The following is a 23720-nucleotide window of genomic DNA, read 5'->3' on the forward strand; positions in this document are numbered from 1 at the left end:
CTTCCCACCCCAGACCCTGGTAACCATAATTCTACTATGTTTCTATGAGGTATACTTTTTAAAATTCCATATATTAAGCCTTTATTTATTTATCTGTAATCATCTATAAAATTCTGCAAAATGAGAGTGATTTAGCAAATATCTTATAATGATTAAAAGACATAATAAATATGAATATATCTGGTATATAAACAGACTATAAATAATTATTTTTCTTCCAGCTTCTATATTACTTATTTTCTTCCAGCTGTCCTTATTCATTGTAGAGCAGTAAATTGAGATCTGACTGTGTAGTACAATTACTAAGGAGATGATTATGACTCTAGTGTTGACACACCTATGTAGCTACCTGAAAATTGCTCTTACATAGGAGGGGAGAGTACATGAGGAAATGCAGACAGCACAGGAGAACTTTGGTACCAACATTTGTTTTCCTTTTTATCTTTGAAGTGTTAAAATAAGCAAAAAACTTTAAAGCTATGGGCTTCTTCATTATAAGGATAATCTTCATGACCTGATTTTGTCACTTATCATTTTGCAGTCTCTATGATTGAGGAAAAGAAGGTCAAGGAATGTGAAAAGAGTATTGAGTGAGTCAACCTATAGTATTTGCCATAAAAATACAATTCTGGCAAAGGTAGTAAAAAATGTGTCATGAGAATTCATGAAAGAAAATAACTTTTGCTATTATAAACAGAGGAGACTCAAAAGCATGACATTAAAAATGATATCTGCAGTGTTTTGATGGATGAAGATGATCAGATTTAGAACATTGTGGGTGAATCAAAATATATATATATGTGTGTTATATATGAACTGACACAGATGTAGAAGAGATTAATTTTTTAATTCAAAGATAAGTAGCCTAGTATATTTCAAATATACTCAAATATATTCAAAGAGTCTAGTATATTTTAAATGCAAAGTATACCTAGGGTAGGATCAGGAAATATACTACAAAAGTAGCTTGGTACCAGAATAACAAGTGAGCCTATGGATTTGTTTATTATTTCCTATTTAATTATCATATTTGAAGATACATATACTGTATTAGCTGCTTTATATATGTTATTATTAAATTCTCAGATCAATAATAAAGAGAAAGCATCATCCATTTTATGGAAGAAGAAACTGATGACCAGTTACACATTGATAATCTGGGGTTATATGATTTATCACTACAGAGATATTCAAAGTTTTTGACAAGGAGCATAACATGATCGAAAGTGTAAATTTCTACAGTTATTTGACATCTGCAAATTAAAATTCTTAACTTACTCTACTCCAAAAGCAAAATTAGAAGCTATTGATGACTACAGATGCCAAAGGGTCATCTAGCCTATGTTAATGTCTTAGTAGCTTTCCTTCTGAAAACACGAGTGATCCCCCACCACTGGCATTTCACTCATCTCCCTCCTCTTTGCAGCATATCAATGAAGGTGCGTTTGCCCTTTCTGGTATATAAAACAAAAATAATCTGGGTAATTATTAATCCAAGTTTTCATAGAGGAATAAGTTAACCCATCTACTCTTGTGAAATGCATTAGTTTTGGATTATTTTTTTCAGTTTCATTTGCAAAGAACTGAGCCTTGAGAACATGACAGGAAAATGTGTTTTAGGAAAGGACAAAGTTTGCAAACGTTTGATTGATTCTAGCCAAGAAGAGGAACTTAGTAGTATGCCTAACAAAATGTTGTATTACTGAAATTGTACTGAAATCTCCAGTGACCTCCAAATTGATAAATCCAAAAAACAATCTTTAGCCCTCATCTTATCTTAGCACTTGGCAGAACTTGACTACAATTTACAGAAACTATTTCTTGAATTCTCTCTTTAATTAGTTTCTATAATAATGCTGTCTTGATTTTTCTTACATTTAAATTATTCTTTCTATATTTTATATAATTTGATGGTTTTGTGTACTTAGAGGTCAATGGGGTGTGGCAAAAGCAAATAGAGAGAAGAGCGATAAAGACAAGCACCCTCAACCTGATGTAAACATTCTTTACAATCTGACCCCACCTGTATTTCCAACTTCACCTCTAGACCAGATTAATTTACCATTCTGAGTTTCTTAACTCAGAACCACTTAGTAATCACATCCTCAACAAAATCTGTCCAGAGCCTCTCTAAAAGTTGTTATCTAATTTACTCCACTCTTACAGCTCTTATCTGTATAAATTTATAATTGAGCTTATTACACGTGTGTATAGCTAATGTCTAAAAATATCTCCACCATCCTCAGTGTGCCATAAGCTTCTAAAGGATAAAGACTATGTCTTTAATCCTTGTGTACCCAGTGACTAAAATAAAGTCAACAAAATCTATAAATGTATGTTTAATTAGCAAATGAAAGTTCAATGAACTAATACTACCTGGATTTCTTATTAGTGGTATCATCTTAGTCAACTCTCTAACTTTCTTTGTGTTTTTCTGTTTTGACCTGCAAACAAATGTAGTAATTATTCCACCTCCCCTTTAAAATCTCACGATTATTATTTGGTATCAAACTTTTAAAATGGATTATAAAAGTATTTTATAAATGTAAGGTATGCATAAAGTAGACCAATTTGAATGTTATGAGCCTATAGCTTTACTGAATTTGGAAATAGCCACACACATGCACATGTGTGAACATGCACACATACATCCCACATGTGAAATCAAATGTTGCTGTATTTCTTATGTTTACTAATTCTTACATTCACCAATGTGTAGGAAAAGTATCAGCTTTGCTGATTCAGTAGCCATATGTTTGAAAGCTATAATAGGGAGAGAGTTACTTCATTTGACAAAGCTTTTTGAATTGTCCTAGTCCACATCATTATTGTTTTCTTAGGTTTTTAAGTTCCTGAAAGATGAGAAGTACATCTCTATATAACATGTAATATATCATTATACACAAATTATCAATTAAAAAATCTTTGATAGTGATGATGACTTTATAAATGGTTATAAACAGAATTGTAAGCAATAAAAAAGTGATATGTAAAGAGAAAAGTCAGGTAATAGTCCTTACCATCCTCATTGTAAAGTTCTTACCCAGAATGGTACACACTGTAGGTAGCAAAACATTATTTACCCATCCTTGCAACTGTACCAGTTGGGAATACAACACTTGTTGTGACTGTACCAGTTGGGAATACAACACTTGTTGGGTTGCTCAGAGATGGGGCCTTTTGTCATTGTTCTGAATATGAGCTATGCAATGTTTTCGCATACTGCAAACTGCTAAATTTTACAAATGGGATACACAGCTGGAATGTGACTTGCCCACTATTGCAGGCAATTTTTCAGATGCCTTTACTCAAGTGATATAAAGAAAGATTACATTTAAAAGTTAAAGAAGACAAATGGTAAGATTGCTGAGTTGTTTTAAACATATGTCAAAGTTTTCATCATTCATTGGTTTTGCAAAAACCACCTCAGTACTATTGCTCATGTTGCTGATGAAACCATGCTATATAAAGCACAGCTCTGTCAAATTTAGGAGAGTTAGTAGAAAGATATTCTTTGTCATAGATGGAATTGACAAGTACAAATTCTGTGGAACCTGTCTGATAACCTTCAGAAATGGCACTCTGCAATTCTAGAATCCCAAAAAGACATCATTAGGAAGAAAAACAAGAGTTCTTGTGATTTTTTTTCTCGGTTGTTATAAAGAATTGTGCAAATGCAGCGTGACTCTGGGAATTCAGCACATGTTATTTGCTTCTTGTTTGAAAGATTTCAGCAGAGAGACTTAGGCCAAGATGTAAAGCAAGCAGCCCTCTGAATGAAACACAAAACCCGCAGAAAGCTGTACTAAATACATACATACATCTATACAACAAAACTTTAAATCTTCCCTAGTATTGACATTACTGACAAAAATAGACATAGAGACCAGAGAGTTTGTGATAGGTATTTAAAAAATAATCCATGCACAAGTGGATAGGGCTAGACGAAGGGTGACAATGAAGAAACTTCAGACCCACTGGTTGGCATGGTAAGATTACATACTTCTTATGTGTCAAGTGGAAAACCTAGACGATGCTCGTATTGTTAAGCCATCCTGCTAAGTACCCCACCAAGAAGGCCACTCACAAAATGAGGCAACTCGGGCAGCAAAAGGATCTGGGGAACAGGAGGAATGGTGGAAGATGATGGCTCAAACCTAAATTTTCTCCTGGGTACATTTGGTCCATAGGAGAACGGCAGTGCTGCCATGCCAAACAGTGGGCTTATAGCTTCCTCCACTGCCCTCTTCTCAGCCCCCCAAACTTCCAATTCCCTGGCTCTGCTTCTCTCTAATTATGCTTTCGTCTGTTTATGTATCTTACAGGCATATTATCAAGTCTACAAGCTAAACCCACATCCAATGGGAAAGAAGCCTAGAGCACAAGATTTAAGGAGACATTTACTCAGGGCTGTGCAAGTGCCTCCTTAAATACACAGCCTAGGCCTCCCACTTGCCTTGTCCCAGGTGTTGGGGGTGGAGGATGGTATAGCTAGGTAACTTTGGAATCTACTCCTTGAGCTCTGCAGGAATTTGACCAGCCTCAATAACTAGCACCTTATTGTTGGATTTATAAACTTATATATTGGGTATTTGCCTTTTGTCTTCAGCTTTGGCCTGAAATATTAGGAAACAAAAAATATCCTTCAACATCCTATTGCATGTAGAACAACAGAGAGACTTTACTACCAGTTTTTCCCTATTGAAAACAGCTCAGTGAATTGTCTCATGTCCATGCTGTTTTACTTCATTTAAAGCATCTCTGAATGTTAAATATCAGCAACGGGATATCCATGACATGAGTGTTTGGGGAGGTGTTGCATACTGCCAAGGTTTTATTTAAAAGGACTTTACCAACTGTCATTGTAAATTTGTATGGTTGTGTTCATTTCCCCACAACCTGACCCGTACATAAATATTTTAATTACTAATTCAATTGGTATAAGGTGATATGATTTTTTTTGCTTAACTCTTGAATATTTTTACATATTTATGACAATTGTTTTATCTTTTGACTTATTTTTAAAGGGCAGTTTTATTTTTCATGTTGTTTGTGTATTTGGATTTTCTAAGTTCATGGAAGGATGCTAGGAGAATTTTACTAAACTATCTCATATTAACTAGACTTTCCATTTTATTTTCTCTGTTGTTTAAAAAAAAAGTCTGACATAATCATTATAATGCTACTCCTTTTCAAAAATCCTTTTTATGCTTTTATTTTCTATATTCATTTTCATGCTGGGATTTGGCAAGTTATATAAAGAATTCAAATTGAATAATATGAGCTGTTTATTAATGAAAAAACGTTGGAATTGACCAGTATCTCCATCATGCCAACATATAAGATTACCAACTTTCAATGTGTATAATAAGATATTAAAACAAAATTAGGTAGTACAAAGCAAAAATATTTTTATATATTATAAATTTACCAAAATGAGAGTCTATATCAATTAGTATTTCAACAAAAATTCATGGTTTCTATTGACAAATTACAGACTTAAGTAAAATGAGGACAAATTAAATATTGAATGTGAACAATTTAATTCAGTATTATTGAGCCTGTTTTCAAGAACATTACAATGACATATATTTTTAATTTTTAACATTAATATTTTTCTTTTTCATATTTCCATGTACATGTGAGTTTCTTTAGGATGACTGGAAACACTTTAACTCAACTTTGGATAATAGTAATAATGAGCAAACCTAAATCCTAAAATCTGATAGGCAAAGATGAAAGAAATAGTCATGAGTAAAAATTTTTTTTTTTTTTTTGAGACAGAGTCTCGCTTTCTTGCCTAGGCTAGAGTGAGTGCCGTGGCGTCAGCCTAGCTCACAGCAACCTCAAACTCCTGGGCTTAAGCAATCCTACTGCCTCAGCCTCCCGAGTTGCTGGGACTACAGGCACGAGCCACCATGCCTGGCTAATTTTTTTATATATACATATATATTAGATGGCCAATTAATTTCTTTCTATTTTTATAGTAGAGACGGGGTCTCGCTCAGGCTGGTTTTGAACTCCTGACCTTGAGCAATCCGCCCGCCTCGGCCTCCCAGAGTGCTAGGATTACAAGCGTGAGCCACCAGGCCCGGCCATGAGTAAAAATTTTTAATAACTCTGGATTCCTAGAATCATGAACCATTTTAATATGATTTATGATCATATATCTAAAAGTATGTCATGTCCAAGATGTTAAGAAATATGTAACAGGATAGTCACACACCATCAAAGATGCAATTAGATATTTGTAAATATGCTAATAAGTATGTTTTAGAATAATTATTCAATAGCATTTCTTAAAATGATCATATTTTACATTCCTTAAATTTGAAAGGTAAATTTAAAAAACATAATAATTAATATTAGTATACATGATTAAAATCAATTTAATAAATTTACTATAATTACCATTATTAGTTTTCTATCTTAAAGGGAAAGGAGTAAACCGAAAATAAAGCAGCAAGGATTTACAGATTCTAGTAGCAATGCTACTTAAAACCTTATTTATGTTTTGTGAAGTTTTGCATGACTATTTTACTATTAACTCAGATAAATGAAATTTAAATTTATCTCAAATGATACTAAATATGACTAAATCAAAAGTCAGTGTAGGCCGGGCGCGGTGGCTCACGCCTGTAATCCTAGCTCTCTGGGAGGCCGAGGCGGGCGGATTGCTAGAGGTCAGGAGTTCAAAACCAGCCTGAGCAACAGCGAGACCCCGTCTCTACTATAAATAGAAAGAAATTAATTGGCCAACTGATATATATATATAAAAAATTAGCCGGGCATGGTGGCGCATGCCTGTAGTCCCAGCTACTCGGGAGGCTGAGGCAGAAGGATCGCTTGAGCCCAGGAGTTTGAGGTTGCTGTGAGCTAGGCTGACGCCACGGCACTCACTCTAGCCTGGACAACAAAGCGAGACTCTGTCTCAAAAAAAAAAAAAAAAAAGTCAGTGTAGGCGTTCTTGACTATGTCAAATCAATTAATATCTTTCGATTGAGGGTAATATTCATTCATTTTCTAGCGGATTTAGACAAGTAACAATAGGGTTGCCAATAAGTAAACTAACCTTTTGGCAATATTTGGTATTCTATACTAATAGTTCTTTATTCAAGATTTTATTCCTGCTTAAAGATGCTAAATATTAAATGATGTATGTTTTTGGTACACAGATATTGTTTAAATTAATCTGTGAAAAATATTGTTTGAATTTTAAGATCTATAGGTTTTGTGCATTATGTTCTTTCAGTGAAAGCCACTGCAAAGAATTCCAGGAGCCCATAATAAGTTACATTTTTGTATGAATCTTCATATTTTCCAAAATACTTCCAAGTACATTATCTCCTTTGATCCGCATATCAAATCTAGGAACTAGAAAGGCCAATGTTAGAGTGGTTGTTTTTAATGAGAAATTGAGCCTAGACTACAAACCCAATGATCTTATGGTACTCTACCTTTAATCCCACAAAGCATGGAATATAGTATGTCATTAGCCTATTCCATATTAAAATATTAGTGACCAGATGTCCCCATACCTTCTGTAAACAGAATCTTCCTATCTTCCCTCAAATCTCAAAATATTAGTGATTGCCTTTCTAGTTATTTGATAAGAATACTCCTGCTCCTCATGTAGAGTAGATACTGTCATAGGAGAAGGTCAATGAGACCACTGTCCCAAGTTTCATAATTATTTTTAATTCTAATTCTCAAACTGATCTGATCAAATATCTATTAAATATTTGATAAATGTTAATTACAAAAAGAACTTGGTATGCCTTTCATAATACAGCTCTTACAATTGATCTTCACCAAAAAAATAAACACATAAAAAGCCTCTTCCAAAGGAAGTTTTTATTGGAAATCAAAGAGGCTTTTGACTTCCAAACTTGATATTTCATTACAAAAAAATGTTTATTCATGGGGGAGAGAGAAGGAAGGGCAACAATTGCTTCAATAGATCAGCCAGGGTATATTATGGCTGGGAAATTTCAGAAGAATAAAAAAGATATAATTCATTTCATTCCTTTTTTTTTTTTTAAGGAGATATTGAGGTAAGACTGAATTGGACTGTGAGCCTTTCATGAACTTCTCACAGAACAGGAGCATGAGGAAGCAGAGTGGTGATGAAAACCCACAGCTCAATCTATCACGATATGGTGAGCACTGTCGGATTTAAACCATGAAGAAAAACAAATTGAAAATTAGTTAGAAAATGAAAAAAACAATGTGGTAAATTAAAAAATAAAAGCAGAAGAAACATTAGAAGGATGAAAGTCAGTATGAGTACTGCTGCCAGGAAAGGCCACTGATTAATTGGTTCGCTGATGGCCAATAGGGATAAAAGGTAAAAGGAAGAATGGGTTCAAGAGCCTGCTGCAAGAAAATAGGGTAGAAACTTAGAAGTGTTGCTAAGAGAATGTTTAGGTGAGTGAAAAGTGAATTGAGAAAAATGCTTATAGAAAATGAAAGACATAAAATACTATATCAGGAAAAAACCTGAAGAATTTTAAATTTAACAATCATATCAATAATAATAATTTTGAAAATTCAGTTTTTCTTTTTTATGCTTTGTAAGGATAAGTATTCTCGATGGAATGACAAATGTGTTTTAGCTCTTATCTCTCCATGTTTCTGAGGTGATTTGAAGCAAAGTACTGTTAGCACAGCCACTGTTTGTTTGCTTGGGTTGCTTACTGCCCAGTCTGAGGGTACCATTCACAACTTATCCATGCAGTGCACAACTGCACAACCCATACATGTTGCCTATAATTCTATAAGAAATCAGATCCTTGTTCAGGTCACAGATTTGCTGTCTCCTAGCTGAATGATATTATTCAAATCAACTAACCTCTCTGAATCCAAGGTGCCCAATGGGAATAATAATATTTACATTCCAAATTTTATATAGTTGTCTGGGTTAATCAAAGAATGTTTTGTAAAATTTCAGGTTTTATAGAAATGCACATTATTATTATTTACAAGATTAATGCAACCATAGGATAATCATGCTGCCCTAAATACGGATTTTAATACTTTTAAGAGACAGCATGACATACTATATAATGTAAGTTACTGTTACAAAGCTAAAGTATCCATTTAATAGATTTTTTAATTAAATGGTAGCCATAATGTACTGTCCATGACAAATACTTTTAACAGTTTATACTAATTTATAACTCTATATATATTAGATTTAGAAAAAACTCAGCGGTTCCCCTTCTTCTTAGTATTCTTTTTTAAAAGATTTTTTTTCCAGTGAGCTGATTCTCAGTTATGATGGAGAAAATCGCAGTTTCTGATTCAAGACCCTCTTACTCATGCACAGTTTACTTTATAGCTCATCTTCCTTTTCAAGAAAGGATGCTTTAAGAGTCCATCTTCAGCCCTCTTTCTTTCTTCATCCACATCTATGTTTTCTCAACTAATCTTATGTCTTAAAAAAAACTTATATTTGCAAAGACTTCCAAATTTCTTCAGGGCCCACCCCTGAAGCCCCATTTCTCAACTTAGATATCAAAAAGCTACACAACATTTTCCTTTGTATGGCTACTCAATTTTTCAAAATAAATAAATATCAAATTAACATCTTGATGTTTCATCTAAACTTGTTCTTCCTGAAATCTTTTCTGTTTTTGTTATAGTACCACTAAACCCCTGGTTGCTTAGGCCAAAAATATGGGGGTCATTTTTGACCCCTCTTTTTTCCCTCTCACCTTTATCTAACCAATCAGCATGTCCTATGGGTCCTACAGTAATATATACCCCTTGTCATTCCCTGTGAAATGCTACATGATTTGATCCCTGGCTACTATTTCAAGCTTAGCTATATAAAACAGGTATTTTCATTTATCACTCTTTATAGCACATATCTCTCCTAGAAATTATATTTATCTCTTTATTTATTGTCTCTCTTCCTATTAGGAAAGGAATTTTTTCAGTTTTATTCTCAAGTCCATACCTGGAATAGTACCTGGCACGTTGTAGACACTCAGTAAGAATGGTGAATGATTGAATTCATAGCCATATATGAATCCCTGGGCAGAAACAGGACTGGAATTGATGGGAATCAGACTGACAGCTGCACACAAACATCAGTGTGCTGGACTAGGATGTGTGTATAAGTGTGCAACACGTCGTTTGCTTATGAAATACATTCGTGGCATTACTTTTGACTACAAAGAGCCAAAAATGCCATATTGATTAAATAAATAATAAAATTATATTTTCAACACAAGATAATTCTATAAGAATGAAACTCTCAGAAACAAAGCAAAACAAAGTCTTTGTTTCTACTTTGAACTGTCCATCTCTCCAACCACCTTTCTCTATTTTCTGAACTTTTATGCCAAGGAACATATTTTGTGACTTTCCTCCCACAGCCAAAAATTATGTTCAGATTTGATGATAGTGATTATAAGAAGTATTATTATGCCAGTTATTTCAAATTGCGCAATAGCCAAAGCACATAAAAATATGTCATGGTAATAAATCTGTTTTCATCCTCTTTGTAATGTCTTATTTGCCCTAACAACTGTTCAGACAACGGCTATAGTAAATGAACTCACCAGTGTGATTTGCATATTTCTCATTAGAAAAGTAGTGTCTGTTTCAGAACTTATAGTTGCATTTGATATATTTAAATGATCTGGAATAATGATCCTCAGAGCTGTCCTGACCTCACTGATAATGAATTTTATAGGCCTTTATATTGTTATTTGACTGGGCCTGCAATAAATTCATCAGTGGAAATATATGAAATATGCTGTTGTAAAATTCCTGGTTTCTTTCTCCTGAATCTAATAATTACTAAAATATATATCATTGTTTTCAGGTCACATTTAATCTCCTAATCATAAGGCTTTTCCTGCTCCCATATTCTATATGTGTGTTGACAGTTTCTTCTTTTATCCAGTCTCACATACCAAAAGAGGCATTGTTAAATGCCTGGCTCACCTTCATTTCTTGTGTCAAACAGGCCACCATATCTGCTCAATCCTGCATCCAAAATACCTCTGGAATCTGTTCTCTTTTCTTCAGCACCATGGTCTCTTTTAAAAATTGGCCCATCCTTGACTCAGAGAGTTGCATTCACCTGGTTCTGACTGCCCCACCCCTTTCCCATAAAAGCAGAGAGGGATCAGCTCAGAATCATGTCCCAAAGGCTTCTCTCTGAAAGGTGACAGGGTTTCAACATGGTTGTCACTACTATATACCCAACCACAGAGGTACCACTTGAGGCAGGAGATTCTACAGAAAGAGTGTTTGTAACACCCAACAGGCAGGGTTTTAGATGTCATTTTGGAGGCATACCATCATCTCTACCAGTGATATGATCTTGGGTGAGTTCACCTCTCTGAAAGTTAGTTCAACTATATGAAGTTGTTTTGAAGACTAAATAAGGTCATATGTGTTAAAAAATATTTGCTAGCCAGGCAGTCGCTCACTGTAACTGCAATACTTTGGAAGGCTGAGGTGAAAGAATCACTTAAGCCCAGAAGATGAAGACCAGCCTGGGCAACATTGCCAGACCTCATCTCTACAAAACATATAAAAATTAGCCAGCTGGAACCCATTCTACTAAGTGAAGTATCCCAAGAATGAAAAAACAAGCACCACATGTACTCACCATCAAATTGGTATTAACTGATCAACACTTCAGTGCACATATAGTAGTAACACTCATCGGGTGTCGGGCAGATGGGGGTGGGGAGGAGTGGATGGGAGTATACAAACCTAATGGCTGCAGTGCAAACTGTCTGGGGGTGGACACACTTGAAGCTCTGACTTGGTTGGGGAAAGGGCCATATACATAACCTAAACATTTGTACCCTCATAATATGCTGAAATAAAAAAAAATTAGCCAGCTGATAGCACAGTCCTAACTAGTTAAGAGGCTGAGGAGAGAGCATTGCTTGAGCCCAGGAGTTCAAGGTTGCAGTGAGCTATGATAACACTATTGCACCCAAGTCTAGGTAACAGAGAGAGACCTTGTCTCTAAAAAAAAATATGTATAGATAGATAGATAGATAGATAGATAGATAGATAGATAGATAGATAGATATAGATTAATGATATTTGCTGGCGTGTGTTAGATGCTCACAAGATGAGAGTTTCTTTCTTGCATTCTTCTATCATGTCTAGGCATCATAAAATGGTATCCAGAACATGCTTGCAGAAACTCTGCCATTTTCCTAGTCCTCTTGTGCTGATATCATTTGATGACCAGGGATTTCTGCATTTCTCAAACAGTATTAAGGAACTTGGATGAGATCATGTTTGGTTTCATGGAACCTATTTGATATATGCTTCTGCAAATCCTTCTTCTACAATGGCTGGAAACTGTTTCTCTTCATGCTGTTTTCTTGCTGTAAGATACAGCAATATTTCCCCCTAGGTTATAAGCAAAAATAAAGATTTCTAAACATTCCCTGCTTTACCCTTACATATTCTCACAAGCTCAGCTTTGTTACTCATTCTTGTTACCTATTTGTTCTTTCACTCCTCTGTGCCCTAGCTTGTATGTCCAGTAAACACTCAGCATTCTCAGATAAAATCCTCTTTAAAGCTCTGCCGACCTTTGCTTCATCTCAGGAAGTCAGTGGTTTCCAGCTTAGTGTTCCCAGTACACTTTGATATGTCTCCATAAGCAGGTATCTTGTCATATTAGTACTATTTATGTACTGTTTGTCTTACTCAATGCTATGTAAATTCCTTGAATGGATAATAGTACCATAGCACCTAGAATGTGCTTGAAAGTCCATAAGTAATTAATGGATAATGGAAGGTATTATTATCATGACTTTCATTGCTCTTACCTCTTTAAAATTTTTTCTTTCCCCAGTCACATTCTTATCTGAATTTTCTTTGCCAAACTGTGCTACAGTTTTTTATTCTGTATCATAAATAAATGTGATCTTTATGCAAGCACTATTTTCATATGAATCTAAACAACAAGACTTAAAAACCTAGAGGAAAGCTCCAGTATATATGCTTCTATCATTTGCATGAATATAGCATTCTGTAATTGAGATTTCAAAGTTGAGAAATTTCAAAGCTTTTATTAAAAAAACCTTAGAAAACTTTATCATAATTTTGCCAGTTTATTAAATAAATAAATTGAGAAGCAATGACACATAATTTAACAACCTTCAAAATAATCGCTCACATTTTGTTCCCAAAGTCCTCTCATATTACAAGTTGGCAAAAAAAGATATCCCTATCAAGATGGCCCTGAGAGAAACTCCTTACTTGGAAAAGGGTGAAGAGATATAGGAATAACTGGCATTCAGCTATTATATTGTATTTAGTCTCAGTACAACCAGGCAAAAAGGCACCTCACATTCACAGGAACTGTACTCTTCTCTCCTAGGTTAACTTAAAGAACTTCCATGGTTTCCTGAACAGGATTTTTATCACTCAGGTAAGGGCCAGAGAGGGCAGAGCATTTAAACATCTAGCCAATGAGCCTACTCTATGGTAGGTCTAGACCAGGTTTGAAAATTTCTCTAATTTCTTCTGGGCTGGGGTGGGTAATTATGCTGTTCTCGCTCATATTTGTGATATGTTTATATTATTTACATTATTTTAAGATCCTTTTATAAAGTCCATCTTATCTCTCAAAAAGTATGGCAGTTTGTAGTATATCTCTGCATGCTTCAATTTGTGTATGAGAGTTTTTAAAAACCCACCTTGCAGAATAACTGACAAAGTAGTGAACTTTGTACTTCCTGACATAACATGAGCAAGGAGTGTCATTCAAGTTTCATTAGTTAAGCATTAAAAAAAATCAGTCTCATGCCTGGATAAAGATAAGAATATTTTTAGCCTCTTTTCATTACTTTAAAAGGAATTTTCTAACAAATTCAGTTCATGTATAAATACAACTTTTAATTATCTGTAACAATGGGGAATGGAAAATAGAAATCTACAGATAATTCAAAATTGTATTTTAAAAAGCACATTAAACTTTTGTTCCCAATGAGCTGCTTAAGATTGCTTAGAGCTGAAAATTAATTTGTGTGGATTTTATCATTTTTATTTAAGACACCTCACCCAAGGAATAGAAGTTGATCAGTGGTAAATTAGGCACTAAGTACAGTAGTCAGAAAAAACATGAAATCAGAAGCCAAAGTACTCAAATCACCCACAAAATACATATCTAACTCTTGAAAATTTAAAACAAAATAAATCTTAATTTTGGTTTTATGATTGCAATAGACATTCTAAGACAGAACAAAATACAAAACATTCTGAATTTGTTGATTTTCTAGAAAGAATCATCTGTAGTCTTGTCACTTGAAAATATGGATTAATATCTTTGGTTCAATCTTCTGGATCAAATAGTACTATCACTGTTTCATACTTTATCAAACCCATTCATTCCCAATAACAAAACAAAGAAAACAATTTCTCTGATTCCGTTCTGGATTTTTCAAGTGCTTTTCCTCAACAGAAAACCACTTGCTGATGTGGTCACTTTTCTAAGGTAGACAAGTAATGTTTTATTTGTTGTGGCAATAGCCTCTGTCCTGCACTATCTTTGGTTCTACCTCTTCCTTTGAAAAGCCTTACCACACTGCAGCCAAGACAATAAATATAATGCAACACAGCGCCAATCGCAGACGTTTCCTTTATAGCATCATCAACACTTCCCTCTGCCTATTTACTTCACCTCAATTTTGTCCCCAGACTCTGATTTTTGGGGGGTGACTTCTTGAGAACTGTCCTCCATTTTCTAAGACAATGTCCATTTTCATTATTATCATTTGAAGATAAGTAACATTCTGTGTTTGTATGTAACAAGCAGAATCTGATCTCCAGCATTGAAACTGCCAAATGAAGCATAAGTGATATGTTGAAAGTGACCATCAACCTGTGATTTTCCTTAATAAACTGAAATCCAAATTCTCCAGACTTAGCAGAAGGAAAATCGTCCATTCATGAGAAGGCATGTGGGCTGCTAACCCTCACCATCACTTCCCTGGGATTTCCCTTTTCCTTAAGGATCTCTCTGATTGCATCTCCATGGCTACACAGGCCTGTGTGGGATAATGAAGCTCTTCATCTAGGTTTGCATGCTTTCCTTCCAGTTACCAGACATGCCGTTACCACTCTCTGTGGCTTCAGGTAAATTATCCACTTCTGCAAAACACACCACTGTTCCCACGAAGATAATATTAAGTCTCCCTTTGGAAAAGGAAGATCTATATATTCGATTGTTTATGAAATAATTATAGAGACCCTGCTATTTAATCAAAAGTGTATATAATCAGTTCATCAGGAATTACTAATATCCTCAATTAAAGCCAATCATCAATATTTGCAATAGAAGTATCAATGTGATCTTAAAAAACTTACTAGCCACTTTCCCTTGTTTAAAATTTTTAACTCCAAATAGTTTTTACTCTGACATATACTCTGGTTTACTCTCATGAAGATATTGATTTCTTATGATTTCTCTTATTCACTCTCTGGAAAAATCCCTTTATTGAAAAAATAAATATCTTGAAATTACTAGTAGCAAAATGGATTTGAGAAAATCAGTTTAGAGTGCATTTAGTGACATCTCACTGAATCTTGGTTACTTTAATATACAGAAAAATATTCTGGATGTTTAAAAAACTAATGTGTGGAATTAGAGAGCTCTAACTGAACACCAACATTATATTGCCACCTATATCTTGAATTAAGAGAAAGATGAGTTTGCTCCAGAGACTTTGAGTCATGTGAAGAAGTTCCTGGGTAAAAATTGATGTCGCTTAAAAATGTTTTGCTTTTTCTAATTAATGTTTATGATACATGTACTGACATTTGAAGTAGAAATTAGTTTTAAGTAAATACTACATATAAATAAATATCACATACAGTTCCATGAAAGGAGTGGTATCCTATTCAGTGTAGTATCCTCCACATCTGACATTTAATTAATAATTGATAAATAAAAAAACAATCAACCAATCAATATATGTGATAAGTTCATAGTTATCCTTCTGGTTTCTGGTAGTACTAGAAGCAGTGTGTGATATCAGTTCATCCTAAAAAACTCTTTAGATGTCCTTATATATGTAAGAGGAATTTGCTAATATGATGGATAAACATTATGCTCAAGTAAATTTATAAAGTAATTGGGGTGAACAAAACATTTTGGTCTACAAAATACATAACAATACAAACCTTGGTAACAGAGTTGTATAGGTTCCTTGTACTTTAAAATATATTAAGAATAATTATTTAAGACATGTAAACAAGGCAAGGGGGTATACTTTCAGTATCTAGCAGGCCTACTCCAGATTATTTAATAATTTAGGAAATACACCTTGTTAAATTCACTGTTTGCTACTGATGAAAAGTCCAGACTTAGTGAAATCACATGTTAACTTTTAGATTTCTTTTCGCAATATAGAAGCAAGTAATTTCTCTCCAGAAGAAAAACAAACCCAAATGCTATGGATTAATCCCATAGGGCATTAACCATCTTTGAATTTTACCGAGAACTCTTGTACTGGTATTGTATCAATATACCTATAAATACCCAGATCTTCAAAATGCTCTTTGAATCAGGCTTGCCATCTGTTCGCTTTATTTACTAATTAATGAATTGAATAATTTCTTTTACTCGTGTTATTTTATATATTAATAAGAGTCACAATGTTAACCTTTTGAAATTTATACTTAACCAATGGATTGTTATAATCTTCATAACCACCACATTAAGTAGGTACTAAAACCATCCCCATGCACTATTATTACTACTAACAACATGATAGGTACGATTATCATTCCTATAAGGAAACTGAGAATTAGAGGGATTAAATGACTTGTCCAAGGTCACACAGGTGGTAAGGATTTCAGAATCTCTAATGTGAAGAGCCTGTGTTCATAAACCACTACACCGTGCCACTTGCCTAGAAGCTAGAAAAAAACTCATATTGAATAACTGAAGCTAAAATTTATCTCCTGCATATGTCTTAAAAGCATTGTTAAAGGCAAAGTGAAATTATAAAAGTACTTTTTAAATTAAATTAATGTGATGGAAGAAACAATTATACATAATGCATTTGTATAATATATATGCACACACACATAAAGGAATACTTGTTCTTGTAAGAAATGATCACAGTAAATATTCCACAATTGAATTCATAATAAAGACAAAAATATTTGCCTCTTTGGAAGAATCAAACTGCATTATTGTCAACCTTGGGATTTCACATTTGACATTATCAAGAATTCATATTATTAACAAAATAAGGTTTGAAATTATATTCTATATATTTGAAACTTTTATCAAGAATTCCAGCAATTAAAAATCTTCCAGACAGTGAGTAAATAGAGAAAATGTTTGTGAAGTTTTGTTTTGTTTGTTGTTTTCTTTCTTTGTTTTTGTCTTCAAACTGGTATATCAGGGTTAAAAGTCTTGAAATCACCCTTTCCTTACTCAAAAGTTCTTTATGATATAAGGATCTTACTCAACAACACCTTTTTCCCACTTGTCAAGGAAAGGCCATCTATGAGAGATTTTTGCATCTTGTTTAAAATTTTTAAGCTGCAAAGGTAACATTCAGTTTTTCTTTGTCTTCAGTGTCTTTTTTCTGGCCCTAAGTCTGCTTGCAATATTTTTACTGTTTCCTTAAATGAACTCTGCCACCTTTGATAGTCATTTTTAATAAAGGCATATAGGGTGAACAGGCTTCTGCCTCCTTTAAGTATCCAGAATATTCTCAAATGGGAACTAGGGAAAAATAAAAAATAAAAACCTTAACTGTTTTTCTCTTAAAACCATTTCCCAAGTATTGTCCCTGAATCTGCTGTAATAAAATAACCTAATCTATTTGTTTAAAATGCAGATTTCTTGGCCTCATTTCTGACCTCCTAGGTCAGAACCTCTGAGCTGGAACCAGTGAAACAGTATTTCAACTCAGGTGACCCCTACACCCTATCTATAAAGTATTTTTTAAAGAAATCCTTTCTTTATATAATTGAGACTTGTACACAGATCCTTAACTTCTTAATGTGAAAAAACCATCCACTTGAATTTTTAGTAAATAACTTTGGAATCAGAGCTTATATGTTAAATTCTGATTATCTTTAGAGGAAAATTATTTTGCTCAATCTTGAAAATACATGTAGATTGGCTGCTTAACTCAGGTGCCTATTTTGTTTTATATTTGGCAAGAAACTACTTAATAGGATGAGTATCCCTCATTGTTGCAAACTGCCTAATAGTATGTTTCTAATTTGTTTCAATGGTTGCATTTCTAGGACAAAGTTGATATACTCGGATGTAAAACCCAAGTTTGGACTTTTCTAATCAGTAAATTACACATATAATGTAATTAAATTTGTAATTCAGAACTGTAAGATGTTGTATATGTGTGTACACATATATGTCCACATCCACATAAGGTATACATAATACATATGTATGTATACATACACATACAAATACTCATATAAATGTGAATATATACACACATGAAATGTTAAAATAATTTGGTACTTAAAACCAGAAATTATTTTTGGAAAAACATTTCCCTTTTTGCCAAAGTTGAGATATTTTCCATTAGTCTGTTTTCAAGTTTTTTGTTTAGGCCTGGAAAAGTCAGCATGAGGTAGTACTTACAGATGTCAAGGTTTAAGACCATACAAATCCACGTCTTTCGATCCCTAATACCTAGTACAGTGATAAACACATATTGAACAGTGACGAATGAATGAACAAATGAGAAAAAATGGCTTAAACCAGTAGTCTGCAAACTATTGCCTGCAGGCCAAATCCAGCCTGTCACCTGTTTTTCTACAGTACTGAATCTAGGAACATTTTTTACATTTTTAAATTGTTTTTAGAAACCAAGAGGTTGATAATATTTTATGACACAGGAAAATTATAGGAAATTGAAATTTCAGTGTCCATGAATAAGGCTTTACTAGAAAACTACCATGTATCTGTTTAAGTATTGTGTATGGCTGCTTTTGTGCTGCAGTGAGAGTTATGTAGTTCCAACAGAGACCATATGGCCTACAAACTTGAAAATATTTACTATCTGGTCCTTTACTGAAAGTTTACTGATACCTTAGTTTAGACAGATTGTCTTGCTTAGAGTGCTAAAAAAAAAAATGTAAATGATAGATTTGGAAGCAAAATCAAGTGTTTGGACTCCAAATTCAATCCCTTTTCCTCCATATTATTCCAAGCCTAGAAAATTGATTTTTATATAGGTCTTGGTCCTTCTTTACAGGTTTCTCAGTTTTAGGCAGAACTGGATTTGAATCAAAAGTTTACTCAGGTCTAGCTACATAATTTGTGGGTCTAAATGCAAAAGAAAACTGCCTGGCACTGGCCAGGGGCTCACAGCCCCGACAGACTCCCCACGCCCACCCCCAACAGGGCAGACAAGAAATTGTGGAGCTGCGGATGCACTAATTATGTATGGAGTGCAATGAAGCTGCCACTTCCAGGCAAGAAAGGCCACTGCCTTCCACCTCCCAGCAGAGGGCGGCAGTGATCAAGGAGAGAGGGACGGTCCGAGGAAGGCAGGAGAACCAGGGGGAAGAGAGAGCCAAGGCAAACAGGAGCTGAAGGTCCAAGATCCTGACTCTTACTTCGTTGTCTCATCAGACTTCGTTACAAAATGTAAATTCAAATTCAAATAACGTTACTACGAATCTCAAGGCAGCAAACACAGAGCATTAGACCCCAAGTGTGGGAGCTTTCTGAGCTTGGTCACACTGGTTGTACTTCCACGAAGGTAGATTACTGCATAGTAAAATATGATGCCTTCACAGGTTAAAGAATCTCTCTAAGCCCCATTTTACACAGTGATGCAATGTTGGATCACTTATATCCATCTGAGATGGATTAATTATATCCATCTCAAAAAGCTTGGAAGTTGCAATAGACCATGCATATAAAGCAGGCGGCAATGTTCTTGGCAATTTATTTTTCAATTTCCCATACTTCCTTCCAGGACTAAATCAAGAAGTAGTATTCTTATCATAAAAGACTAAATGTCATTTTCCTATTCTTGAGACCAATTCCTTCCTAGCACAAACTGCATCAATGGTTGGATCATACATTCTCCTTCCTAAAGAGATGTCCAAATTAGAGGTAAATTGAGCCATTAGTTAGAGTCATTTTGGTTTCTTGTGAATTAGTCTTTCCCTGGCACTCATTAGCTAGCCTGTACCTTCTGGGTCTGCACATGATAAAGCAAATGAGAAACATTCCTTAGGGCATTTTCAGACCCTTGCAGTAGCTGTAGTGTGACAGTGCAAAAGGAGTCTAGCTTGATAATTTTATGGTCACAAATAATTTATGGTGTAGCACTAAAGCTATACCAAACTTATACTAAAGCTACATTAAATCTACAATAATCCTACATCATTCTTCAGGATTCTATGCAGCAAAAAAGGAGATCTCATCCATCTCCCTTATTATCAGCAAAGCAGTGAGAAGCATTTTATTCCCAGATGGAGTCCATTCTAGTGTTCAGCTTCTTTGGGGGAATCTTTGTGATTCTAGACAACCAACTCACAGCTTTAGGAAAGAAGACAATAATCCTATTCAGTTACCACACACAACTGAGACTATAAATAAGCAATGTACTCATAAAATTACCTTTAGCAGGAGAACTGTCTTACCCATTGAGAAGTTGGTTGTTTTTAATATGAAGAAGGGTTTTTTTTCTTTTTTTATGTTTGCTTTTTGGGCTAAGAGTTATATAATAATATGTTCTAGTAAATAATAATCTCCCAGAAGATTTTTTCTTCACATTGAGTCATACCCAACATTTATTTGGAAAATAATTTGTTTTGATATGTATAAATAGTTTGTTTTTCATTAAAACTTGGTATTTGTTGTGAATAATAGAAACATCCAATGTTGAATTAACGTGAAGCTATAGAATTCCCTAATATCTTAAATTTAATTAGTTTGGAACTTGTTAAGGACTGATATTTATTGGTTGGTTGACATCTCTCATCAAATTATAACTCCAAGTTATACTTGTAATGCCCCATCTCAGAAAGCTGACAGCTCTGTGGAGAAGTAATTCACTGATCCTCCAGATACCTCCTTGAAAAAAAAGTCTAAAAATATGTGTATTAACACTGTCCTACATCTTCTAAAACTAAGGGTCAGGGAGTTTGGGCTAGGCATTAGAGGAAAAAAAACAAAATTTGAAGCCCATTTATTCTTTTTGTACTCCAGCATCTACTATTTCCTATCCTTAGTTCTGAAATTATGAATTAATGATGGTAACTTTTAAGTTATTTATATAGTGTCATTACAATAAAATAATACCTTATAAATTATAGGAAAAACATTCCATATCGGGGATATGTTGTAAGTTTGTTGTGTGATAAGAATCATCAAAATTTTTTCACAGGCTTATTATGTTTACAAAGAATTCAAAAAGACATAGATTCCTTGACAGTTTACTAGTCAATATCAATTCCCTAGATTTTATGGTTATTTACTTTCAATAGTATTAAATAGGATTATTTTTAGTTACAATTAGCAACAAACAATCAAATGATCTTCTGTTAATAAAGAAAGAAAAGAGTTTGACTCACGTATCTAAACAGGCAAGGGTTCAAGATCTCAAAATTTCATAAAGGCCCAGGCTTTCTCCCTATTCTCAGATCTGCTTTCCCCCGTGTTCGCTTCACTACCTTCATTATATTTCTAGAAACAAGGCAGTCACCAGCAACTCCAGTCTTACTAGTTTCATAACGCCAATAGAACAGAAAACCTCTTTTCCAATAGTCCCAGTAAAAATCCTGGGATTAAGTGTCATTGCAATTGTTTGATTAGCCAACCTGAGGCATGTTCACAATCCAGAAGCTGAGTATATGACAAACCCCATATGAACCACAGGGGGAAAAAATGAAGAAGAATAGTTCCCTAAGGAAAATCAAGGTGCTGGCACTAGGAGAGAAGAGAATTGATTTTCCACAGACAAAAATTTAAAAAAAAATTTTAATAATAGAAATAGTTGAATCTTAATTACCTCAAAGACATCTTGATAATTTATTATTAGATTATTAATATTAAAAATATATTATATATTGTCTGACAATTTTCTAACTTTTTGCCCCATATCTTCTTTTGGAAATATCACATATCTATTAAATAAAAGGTACTTAACCCATTTCCTTGTTTTAAATTACATTGAATGTGTACAGCTCCTCCTTTGACTTAAGGCTGATAAAATATTATTACCACATTATAGTTATCATTACTGAAGAATCTTTTGATCTCTTCTCTCTAATCAGTATGTTGCATTTCTATTTGCTTATTATTTTTTTAGAATTTATTTTATCTTTGTGAATAATATCTGGAAAATAATAACTGAGATTATTGAACAGTTCCTTTCAGGAACATAAAAGACTTATTTGCTTTAAGATATCTGGAAAGAAACCAGATTCAAACTTCAAAAAGGTTTCACTCATTAAATAATAAAGAAAAAGAATAATTTGTATTATTATTATTTTTATTTCAGCATATTATGGGGGTACAAATGTTAAGGTTATGTATATTGCCCTTGAGCCCCTCCCCCCTCGAGTCAGAGCTTCAAGCACGGCCATCCCCCAGACGGTGCACATCTCGCTCATTATGTTTGTATATACCCAACCCCTCCTCCCCCCTCCCACCTGCCCGACACCTGATAAATCTTATTCCTATATGTCCACTTAGGTGTTGATCAGTTAATACCAATTTGCTGGTGAGTACATGTGGTGCTTGTTTTTTCCATTCTTGGAATGCTTCACTTAGTAGAATGGGTTCCAGCTCTATCCAGGAAAATACAAAATGTGCTATATCACTTAATGATATAATTTTTAATAGAAATTGACCATTAGGGAAAGAAGATGTTAAGGCCTGAGTTAGCTGGAGTAAACAATGGAGGAAGTGGAAACTAGACAGAACACCACTCCTACAGTTTTCTGTTTCCTCAATGGGAGAGGGACCCTCGCTGTGCCAGGATAAACACCTTCTCTTTGCTCTGTATTCTAGTCCTTCCAACCTCTTCAGGGACCTTAACCATCAACTACCCCCCACCCTTTTCTGTCTTCAACTTCTCTCCATAATCCTTTCTCTTTCTCACAACCTCTCTTCTGTTTTCCAGCCCTATAATTGTATCATTTTGAAGTTATAGAAATGGAAAGATACCATATGTGAAATTTTGAGATTGTTTTTTTCCACTTCATATAATGTCCTTGAGAGCCTTCCAAGCTGTTGTATATGTCAACAATTTCCCCTTTTTATTACTTTGGTTGCCTTTTGTTGCTTTGTAGTGGAAGAGTGTTACATTTAAATTATTGCAATAACACTCAATAACAGACTGAAATGAAAACCAATTGAACTGTACACATCTTTATTGAAATAATAGATAAGGAAAACAAACACAATTGAGATAACTCCCTTTATTAAAAATCTAGTAGTCTCTTCAATGGCAAAATCTAGAAGGAAAACCTAACCTGTACCTAAGTAGAGTGCATGCCTTTCTTCTTTCTATAATCTGAGTGGGTCTGAAAGCTTCCTTCCTAAAAAAATACTTCCATAGGATTTCCTTAGTCCCTGAAATTCCCATTGTTAATCAATCCTTTTAATCAACTGGCAAAGAAAATTCTTCTTTACATACAGTTGCATTATATGTTTGAAAGGGCATAGAGAAACTAAAATATGAATCCATTCTCCCACTAATTATATTAACAAA

The 23720-nt window shown here is 34.2% G+C and overlaps 1 non-coding gene across 1 annotated transcript; it reads left to right on the forward strand.

The window, feature by feature from the left end:
- Nucleotides 1–238: 238 nt before the first annotated feature.
- Nucleotides 239–21951, forward strand: LOC105859314 (uncharacterized). Its single transcript, XR_012918589.1, has 3 exons — nucleotides 239–416; nucleotides 8044–8159; nucleotides 13373–21951. It is a non-coding gene; the product is annotated as an uncharacterized LOC105859314 (transcript).
- The last annotated feature ends 1769 nt before the right edge of the window (nucleotides 21952–23720 follow it).

Source organism: Microcebus murinus, chromosome 1 (genome assembly GCF_040939455.1).
Source record: "Microcebus murinus isolate Inina chromosome 1, M.murinus_Inina_mat1.0, whole genome shotgun sequence".
NCBI lineage: Eukaryota > Metazoa > Chordata > Mammalia > Primates > Cheirogaleidae > Microcebus > Microcebus murinus.